The sequence below is a fragment of the Eurytemora carolleeae genome, unplaced genomic scaffold (assembly GCF_000591075.1).
Source record: "Eurytemora carolleeae unplaced genomic scaffold, Eaff_2.0 scaffold1177, whole genome shotgun sequence".
Taxonomy (NCBI): domain Eukaryota; kingdom Metazoa; phylum Arthropoda; class Copepoda; order Calanoida; family Temoridae; genus Eurytemora; species Eurytemora carolleeae.
This window is the reverse complement of record NW_019397061.1, coordinates 100,050-110,835: the sequence shown is the minus strand read 5'-3', so window position 1 is coordinate 110,835 and position 10,786 is coordinate 100,050. Positions and strand designations below refer to the sequence as shown.

Below are 10,786 nucleotides of genomic sequence, written 5' to 3'. Positions count from 1 at the left end.
GAGTTTGGCCCACTTTAGTATTTAATCACTTTGCATGAATGCAGGGTGAGACATTTCTATATTCTTCAATTAAAGGAAATTAATCTTGGCAACAAACTCAAATATTCGAATCTCTTTATCATTGCAACCCTCTTAAAATATATTTATTCTTGCGTTTGCTTTGAAATACCGTTAAGTATTTTTTTTTATAAATGGATCGACCCTGAAAATTTAATAAAGATATCTTGATCAGTTATAATAATTATGAATAATACATTCTTGTCAATATTTCTACTCGTTATCATTATACAGTGTAAACCAATGTAATTAATGAACTCAATTATTTTTCAGGCACTTATTCCTTATTTGACAAAAAAGAATAAGGAATTTCATACCAAACCATTATGCTTTAAAGCATTAGTTGGTAATTATGTTCATGTTTATAAAACTTTTAAATTTTTAAAGTATTGATGTAATGCAAATTAATAGTTTACCGAATATGAAACACAGGAATTGTGGAACGTGTACACTGTAAACAGAACAATTTCGCAGAATAATTTGATTTTTAACCTACGGTCAACTATATTTGCTTTATAACAACATCAAATACACGTACATAAGATTGCTTAAAAGTCGTTTTTCGATCCCACAGTTTTATAGGTCTCAATCATCAATGTTAAAAAAAATAGTATCTGATTACTTCACCTATATATTCCAATTTTATTATTCTTGTTTCTCTCATGTCGTTGAATTTTGACAGTTCAAACAATGAATTTTGCTGGATCAAATAGTTAATGTTTCCTTCAGGTTAAAAAGATTGAAGAAGTGAAAAATTATATTTTGAGGTGAGTAATCAGAGCTAAAAACTTTAGAATAGTGGATATCGAGATTAATGCTTGATCCTCTCTTTTTCTTAATATCGAGACTAACCTAATCTTGTCCTTGTATCCTTAAAAGTGTAAACAAACAACACGCCATTTAAGATTAATGTACAGAAACGGGAGGGCTCTCTGATTTTAAAATACCGGTTTTTTGATTTGTCTCTACTATATCCAAGAAAGAACGGTTTAAGAAAAAAATCAAAAGTGTGTTCGTTGGATTCTCAGATTAAGTAATTGAGATTAAGGATATCTCATTCTAGAGTTTTCAGCTCTGTTTCTTTAAATATGTAACAAGAAATTAACTGGTATGAAACTAGTCTAAGTTTATACCATATGTAATGATGGAATGGATTCATGTCTCCCACAATACAGATGGTTACTGTCCGGATGTAGGTGTTCTAATCCAGGTATGGGGAATAGTAAAGCCTACTGGAGGTTGGGTTTAATATTGTTTTTGATGGATTTTCACTGCATGGTTGGAATTGGCGAATTTCGGGATTTAATTAGAATGAGACTCAACATTCTCCATTAAAACTAACCAAGGTCTGGTTTTTACTATCAGGCCTAACGCTGCAAGTCGAGTATAAGGGCCGGAATCACGTGACGGCACAAACGTTGTGTCAGCTGATTCTTAAGTTGTTGGTGGTGGAAAAATCGTCGAAGCGGCTGAACCGATTGGATCTTAAAAGGTGTTGTTCTGTTTTGACGTTCCAAACAAAAAAATACAAAGATGGAAAACCTGCGAAATATCTAAAATTGTTATTCTTTAAAGGGCTTTAAGGAAAGAGCAGTAAAGTATCAATTAAAGGGACTGTAAGCGTAATTTTAAGTGACCCGGCCCCCATGCAAAATGACGATGCAGGATTTACTTTGGTACCCTTGAAAGCTTTGTCTGATCAAGTATAAATTATGTATCAATGTTTTTGTTACTTTAAAATATTAATTTTAATTTGTAGCTTCTCTGCGAAAGTGAAATGCACATTTCTTGTTTATAAGAAGCAATGGAAGAACTCACAGAAATTAACACTTTTCGAGTCAGAAAAACGACGGTAGCTTCCCCTTTTTGATTAGATTACAATTATAGGGTACCGTTGTAAATCGGGTATTGTCATCTTAGCATGGAGGGTCACTTAAATACACGCTTAAGGTTCGTGTATAACTCTAAAAAGGTTGAGAATATGAATTAAAATTCCTTAATCTTATGTAGGCATTTCTTGGTGCTGGATATTATACTGTTGGATTTGATCTAAACAAAGCTAGGTGAAGACTAAAAGCATTTATAAAAAATGAAAACTATTTATTGTCATCAAAGTCTTAGAATCTTAAAGAGACTTTACACCTAGTTTCAAGAGACCCTTAATTTAGCAGTAATGTTTAAGTTACAGGGTGTCCCCAAAAACATGGGAATTCGTCTTTGTTATGAATTAGCATTGCAATACCTAATTTCAAAAGCCATATAATATTATTATGTCTGCTAGAGTTTATTTTATGAAAACGGTAAATGGCTGTAAAGATGTGTCTATAATGTCTCCGCAAGATGAACAGTGAAGACGGACAAGTTTACACTGGTTGTATACTGTAATTTTCTTGTTTTACTCGTATGCAGTCAAAACATAAACAAACAAAATGTCAACATAGCAGACGAAACTCTTACAGATTACAGCTTTCTCAGTAGGTCTCACTATACTAAATCAAAGAATTATTTAAAAAGACGATATCGAATTCGTCATTGAATTCCCATGTTTATTGGGACACCCTGTACAATAGTGCCTGTACCTTTAAACCTAGAATATGGCAAAGTCGTTTTTCTATCACAACGTGTTGAATTCTAACAATTTCCTCCATTATTTCCGTAGCATAAATAATCACTTAATCACAAAAACCACAAATCAATTTTTCGTGAGAAAACGTTATCTCATTGATCCTTGTTCAAACAAAGATTTTATGGGTATCGTTTTCAATATAGCATACCAATTCATAAAGATCGGTCACTTGAACTAACATGTCCATGTTCCTTGAACTTACAGGTACAGATTCTTGAAATTACATGTCCAGTTTCTTGAAATTACATTTCCAGTTCCTTGAAATTACGTGTCCAGTTCCTTGAAATTACATGTCCAGTTCCTTGAAATTACATGTCTAGTTCCTTGAAATTACATATCAAGTTTCTTGTAATTACATGTCCAGTTCCTTGAAATTACATGTCCAGTTTCTGAAATTACATGTCCAGTTCCTTGAAATTACATGTCCAGTTCCTTGAAATTACATATCAAGTTTCTTGTAATTACATGTCCAGTTCCTTGAAATTACATGTCCAGTTTCTGAAATTACATGTCCAGTTCCTTGAAATTACATTTCCAGTTCCTTGAAATTACATATCAAGTTCCTTGAAGTCGTTTGTCGTTTAAAAAAAATGCATAATAACTTTAAACATTTTAGCCTGACTAATGAAAAATCTTGGAACAATATATTGTGGGTTCATAAAGAAGCAGCGAGACAGTTCTGATGCTTTAAAGGGCCCAGACTCACTCATCTTTAGAGGACTTGGAAAATATTGTATCTAGTATATTTTTGCTAATATTGTTTTGGTTTTGTTTTTATTTAAATAAATTACATAAGTTCTAAAGAGATATAATTAAAAAATTTAATCTCGTACTGTTGTATCAAGTAAATTTTAAAGGTCGTCGTCTCTTATGGACATCTTTCGGTTGTATTACATGCACCCAACGTTACATCCGTCCTTCGATACTTCGGACTTAACCACAGTACCCACACGTGGTTGGACCGTTAAACTGTATGTCGGATACACACTCAATTGAAAAAATGTTAGTTTATCCGACCTACTGCAGGACTTTTGTAGGTCGGATGCACTAGTATTTGTAGGTCAGATGAACAACCTTAGCCCATAAATTGTCTTTTCCTTACCTAACCTCACATATCGGCTTTCACTTTGTCAATTTGAAAACTGTGGCCGCAGCGCTCTAAAGTGTTCATCCGACCTACAAAACTATGCGTCTGACCTACAAAATGTGTGCATCCGACCTACAAAAGTTGTTCATCAGACCTACAAAAAGTGTGCATTCGACCTACAGAAGTATGTGCATCCGACCTACAAATTTGTGTGCAAAGGGAACAGCGAGATCCAATTGTGGTAGCACACTGTTAACTATACATACTGACAAGATCTGCAGCTCATGTGTAGTTTATAGGATTAACAAAATAGAATGTACACCCAACCTACAGCTGTTGTAGGTCCGATGTTGCAGTATGTCCGAAATATAATAGGACGCAGGACTCACGGAAGCACTGTAGGACAGAAATGCTCTGGGACCCAAGTTACATTAATTCCATCTTTCAGCGGTATTGTATTTGAGTAAAAATCAAAAATTATATTTTCATCATGGTTTTGTAAAGATAAAGGCTTGTTTTGTTGAATTATAACTCTGAAAAAAGTTAAACAAAATAAAGTAACTCATTAACCCTATTCCTGCTGGGGGGGGGGTCAATTTGCCCCCCCCCCCCTGTAGTTTTTTTTACATAACTCAAAAAGTATTGGTCTGAGGCTGTTGAAATTTTCTGACTTTTCCTACATACCCAAAGCCCTCCATTTAGGCCTAAAACCGGGCTTTAATACTAACTGCCTGAGTCCTCAGGCACACTGCCTGAATGACTGCTTTTTCCTGTAACAAACTAAATCTTTGTTTTGACCCACTTCCACTTGTCAGATTTTGATAAGATTTAGCTTTTTGGAAAGCCTTTGACATAAGGAAACAAATTGCACAAATTTTACGAAAATAAATTGCAAACTTTTTGCAAACAACCTGTCAAAGGAAATTTGCACATTTTTAGTTTTTCTTGATTAAAAATTAGGTTATTTAAAATTTTGCAAAAGTTTTTGCATATTTGAAATGGCATGGTCAAGGGCTTTTCAAAAATGTATAATTTTTCATTTTTTGGACAAATTTTTTTTGCAAACATTTTTACTATGTAACTGGATTTTGCGATAAAAATTTCAATTTTTGCAAATTTGCAATTTTTTTGCAGATTCTAAAAGTAGAGCACAAGAGCTTTCCAATAATGTATCATTTGTCATATTTGGACACCAAACATGGGATTTAGAGGGGGGGAGGTCAAATTGACCCCCCCCCCCAGCATATCCTGGTTTTCAAGTACCCCAGCATAGGGTTAAGCAGCATGTAGTATGTAGTTTGTACACGTGTATACAAAAATATAAAGATTTGAAGGCTAAACTTTGTTTTCTACTTTGCATTTACTTTAAAATTTGGCCCCCCTAAAAAAAGTTTACCACTGCAATTCCTCAAGGGACCAAGATTGTAAAAAAAACTGGTTAAGTTTTGTAGCACCCTGAACTAAACAGGGTTTTTTTTTTATCAATTTGAGTTCAATGCGTTTTCCTAATTTTTCACTGAAAACGCACCAAACAAAAATAATTAAAAAAGAAAACAGGAAGAATCAATGTTTAATTTGTCAAAATGGAATTGAAAGTTCCAGCTTTAGAACCGAACCATTAAATCAACACGTGATACAGCTGTCTCGGAACTAACCTCATTTGGTGGCAACTTTGTACACTGTACAGTGTACACTTTACTGTGACAAACAAAACTCTGAAATACGAAGACGACCTTTAGGATCAAGTTATAACTAAAAAACTTCAATGAACATGAGACACAACAATTTTGCAGTGAGAACAGACCAAACTTACTAAAGTAGTAATTTAGTAAGTGTTTAGTTGAACCTTTAAGTATGTTATATTGTCTTTTCCTTATTCCATTGTTTTCTGATTGTCACTGTATTTCTGTGAAGGTAAGTAATCCATGAAATCCATAAATTCACCGAATTCAACAGAGTTAAAGGAAATAGATAATTTAGCACAGATTGAACAGAAAACCAAATGAAATCTGGAAATTGAAGAATTTATACAGAAAAGAGATAAAATAAAGGAGCTGAAGGGAGTTTTTAAGGTAAAGAAAGAAACATGACATTTGTTTTTTCTACGCAATTTAAAATGATAAATCTGTCCTGAACTTCAAACGAGAAATATCTAACTAAATCAAAAGAGAAAGTACTGCAATGTTTTAAAAAATCAATTATAGTTATATTACGACCGATCAAGAAAATTGTTATATTCCGCTGTCGTTCTGTTACATCTAGGGCTGAATATTTTGCCAACTAAGAATAAAATCAAGGTAATTGGACATATTATTTACGGTTTCGACCCCTCATAGCTAAACCCAATTTTAGGAACAACTGCACACTCAAACTTTAACTTTCGAATTCCTATGTTTTTGCAACTTGATGGTTATTTCTTTGATCTTTCAAACTTTGACCTATGATCCAACAAAATTCATATTTTGAAGTTCTGAGAGATCAGGTTAGAAAGAAAAAAGAAAATCAAAAATTCGGGCGATTTATCATTTTCTTTCCCTACCCTCGGACAATCCTGGTTTTCTTCAGATTTATGGCTTAGTACACAGAAATCTAAAGCTGAAATATTTTATTTATAGCACTTGGTGCTGACTGCCTAGAATAGTTTGAACTGCCTGGATTAGGGTGACTGGGTAGGCCTTAGGCCTCATGCAGTCATGCAATTTATAGTAATTACTGAGCCTAGAGCTGTAGCAGTTCACAACCTGGAGATATTGAGATACAGATGTACAACCTGGAGATATTGAGATACAGATATACAACCTGGAGATATTGAGACACAGATATGTATACAACCTAGAGATATTGAGATACCAATATACATCTTGGAGATATTGACATACAGATATACACTTGGAGATATGGAGATACCAACATACATCTTAGAGATATTGAGATACAGTTATACAACCTGGGGATATTTAGATGCAGATATACAACCTGGAGATATTGAGATACAGATATACAACCTGGAGATATTGAGATACAGATATACAACCTGGAGATATTGAGATACAGATTTACAACCTGGGGAAATTGAGATACAGATATACAACCTGGAGATGCTGAGATACAGATATACAACCTGGAGATATTGAGATACAGATCTACGACCTGGAGATATTGAGATAGAGATATACATCTTGGAGATATTGAGAAAACGACATATATATAACATGGAGATATTGAGATACACAACCTGAAGATATTGAGATACAGTTATACAACCTGGAGATATTGAGGTACATACATACAACCTGGAGATATTGAGGTACAGTTATACAACCTGGAGATATTGAGATATAGATATACCACCTGGAGATGAGATACAGTTTTACAACATGGAGATTGAAGTTAGTTAATAAACAACTCGCTTCTATAAATGAATATTTTAAGACATAAACTTTACATCTTACGTTTAATTAAAAAACATTGTAATGAACTAAACTCAAATTATGATAGGAATAAGGTATTTGTCTGAAGAAGAAAAGTAATAAAAAACTGCCGCACCCTCATACACCCAACTTGCAATATTTTTTTCTATGTCTATGGTGTCTGTAAAGGTTTATGGTATTTATGTCCGTAAAGGTATATGGTATTTATATCTGTAAAGGTTTATGGTATTTATGTCTGTAACGGTATATGGTATTTATATCTGTAAAAATTTATGGTATTTATGTCTGTAGAGGTTTATTGTAGTTTTTTTTTTCTGTAAAGGTTATTGGTATTCGTGTCAGTAAAGGTTTATGCTATTTATGTCTGTAAAGGTTTATGCTATTTATGTCTGTAAAGGTTTATGCTATTCATGTCTGTAAAGGTTTATGGTATTTATGTCTGTAAATATTTATGGTATTTATGTCTGTAAATATTTATGGTATTTATGTCTGTAAAGATTTATGGTATTTATGTCTGTAAGGGTTTATGGTATTCATGTCTGTAAATGTTTATGGTATTTATGTCTGTAAAAGTTTATGGTATTTATGTCTGTAAAGGTTTATGGTATTTATGTCTGCAAATGTTATGGTATTTATGTCTGTAAATGTTTATGGTATTTATGTCTGTATGGTATTTATGTCTGTAAAGGAAGGTTTATGGTATTTATCCTTGTAAATGTTTATGGTATTTATGTCTGTAAAGGTTTATGGTATTTATGTCTGTAAAGTTTTATGGTATTTATCCCTGTAAATGTTTATGGTATTTATTTCTGTAAATGTTTATGGTATTTATGTCTGTAAAGGTTTAAACTCCCAGGCAGAGTTCAGTAGCAAAGTGAACTCCGCTTGTATAACAGCTCTTAGCTGCACCTAGATATTTTACAGTCTTTCTATCCATCTATCCATCTATCCATCTGTCTATCTATCTATCCCCATCTTATCTAATCTACCTGCCCAATCAGCCATGTCTTATCCTGAATCTCAAAGTTTTTACATGATATTTTTAAACACAGTTCCAGCTGATCTAGAGGTTTCAGACCTCGCGGATCAGATTTCAAAACATAACAATTCTGAAGATGCAAAATAGTTTTTGATTTGATGATATTTTCAAAATAGAGAAATTATATTTTTAAGTGAAAAGTGAAAAATAAGTGATCTGTATAAAATGCAAATTAAATTTTGCAAAAAACTAAGTTGAAAAAAAAATCAAAGTTGTAAAAAACTCCAAGTGCTGATAAAAGGATCAATTAAGATCAACAGATTTAAATCCAGGAACGAAAAACAATCTGTTTTTTATAATGATCTAAATACATTAAGAGACAATAAACTAACCAAAAAGAACCAGATTTTATCTGATAAACGTTACTGCTTTTAAATCTCAAATAACTCAGAGTTTCAATAAAATTCATTAAAAAGTATAGCAAACATAAAATCAGGATTGATAAACATGGAAATTGTGAATTGTTTGTTTGCAGCGTATGGGAATTCTATTCTATTCTATATGCACAACAACAAAAACTTCATTATCAGATTCCGGGATTTCCAAATAGTAGTCTGCCATCTTAACCTTGTGACGAATATACTAAACCTTTTTTTATCGTTTTCGGTTATTTTATTGAATAAAGTAAATTACATAAATTTCAACTTATGGGGAAAACTAAAGAATGGTATAGTCTATAGAAGATAAATGAAACATATATGATCAAATTATGAGTCGATTGGTACTATTTTAATTCTTTCTGACGTAAGAAGAAAGAGAATTCGATAAATCAAGTCCTAAAATTCGTCTGTTTTAGTTCGCGTTTTCGGAAAGGGGGGAGGGGGGTGGGGCGTGGAGTCAAGTTTTCTCAATGGAAACATAAAATAGAAATAAAAAACAGTACATAGATGCATCTGCTATTCTATATCTTTAACCCTTTCTTTTTTTGCAATGCACCCCCTTTTCTCATTATGTACTTTTTCTATGCCATGTCCTCCCTTTTAACCCTCGTCCTACCCCCCTCCCTCTCTTTACCACTCCCTACCTTTTTATATTTCCCTGTATATGGCAGTTTATTTTGTGTTTGTCATTTCAGGAATCGATGGGATTGTTTGGTTTGTCCTAAACCTAAACCAAACCAAATAAATGTATTTAAAAATTCCACGCAGATTTCTTTTATCTTTATTTTATATACAAGGCCTGACAAGAATAAAGGGTGTGAAAAATGCAGAAAAGAGATTTGAACTTATAAGCATGGGGGAGTAGGGAAATTCTTTATTCTAGAATCGAAGGATACTTTATCCTATCCCATCTCATTGCAAGCTTACTATTATACATTTCTATTTCTTGTATTCTAGAATTTACAAAACTATATGATTGTCAGGTTTTCTATACGGTTCGGAGCAAGATACCAGTTTTAAAATAAGAAAAAAGAAGGAAAGAGAAAAGAATAAAAGTAGAACAGCATGAAAAAATAGATAAACAGGAAACAGATTTGGAAACAAAGAAAAAGTATATTGATAAAGAAGGAAAGGAAGCAAGCAAGGAATGGGAAAAGGTGAAGACAAAGAGTAAGAAGTAGGAAATAGGACAGATAAAGGAGTGAAGAGGAAAGGAAAGAAAGCATGCAAGGAATATAAAGATAGGGGAGGGAATGGTGAAGACATAGGTTGTGGATAGAGAAGGAAAAAGGAAGGATTTAGGAGGGGAGAGGGAAGGACAGGAAGCATGCGAGGAATGGTGAATGGTAGGTGAGGGAATGATGAAGACTAAAGTATAAGGATAGAGAAGGAAAAAGTAAAGATAGAGGAGGGGAGAGGGAAGGAAAGGAAGAACGCGAGGAATGGTGAATGAAAGGGGAGGGAATGGTGAAGACTAAGGGTAAGGATAGAGAGGGAAATAAGAAAGATAGAGAAGGGGAGAAAATATCAAATAGGAAAGATAGAGAAGGGGAGAAAATAGCAAATAGGAATAATAGAGAAAGGGAGTAAATATCAAATAATAAAAAATATAGAGAAGGGAAGTAAATAGCAATTATGGAAGATAGAGAAGGGGAGAAAATAGCAAATAGGAAAGATAGAGAAGGGGAGAAAATAGCAAATAGAAAAGACAGATAAGGGGAGTAAATAGCAAATAGGAAAGATAGAAAAGGGGAGTAAATGGCAAATGGGAAAGATAGAGAAGGGGAGTAAATAGCAAATGGGAAAGATAGAGAAGGGGAGTAAATAGCAAATAGGAAAGATAGATAAGGGGAGTAAATATCAAATAGGAAAGATAGAGAGGGGGAGTAAATAGCAAATAGGAAAGATAGATAAGGGGAGTAAAGAGCAAATAGGAAGGATAGAGAAGGGGAGTAAATAGAAAATAGGAAAGATAGATAAGGGGAGTAAATAGCAAATAGGAAAGATAGAGAAGGGGAGTAAATAGCAAATAGGAAAGATAGAGAAGGGGAGTAAATAGCAAATAGGAAAGATAAATAAGGGGAGTAAATAGAAAATAGGAAAGATAGAGAAAGGGAGTAAATAGCAAATAGGAAAAATATAGAAGGGGAGTAAATAGCAAATAGG

General features: G+C 33.2%; 1 long non-coding RNA gene across 1 annotated transcript; it reads left to right on the top strand.

Moving 5' to 3' along the window:
• Positions 1-1,081: 1,081 nt before the first annotated feature.
• Positions 1,082-3,486, top strand: LOC111711506 (uncharacterized). The gene is made up of 3 exons (XR_002767259.1): positions 1,082-1,267; positions 2,068-2,120; positions 3,300-3,486. It is a non-coding gene; the product is annotated as an uncharacterized LOC111711506 (long non-coding RNA).
• Positions 3,487-10,786: the final 7,300 nt, after the last annotated feature.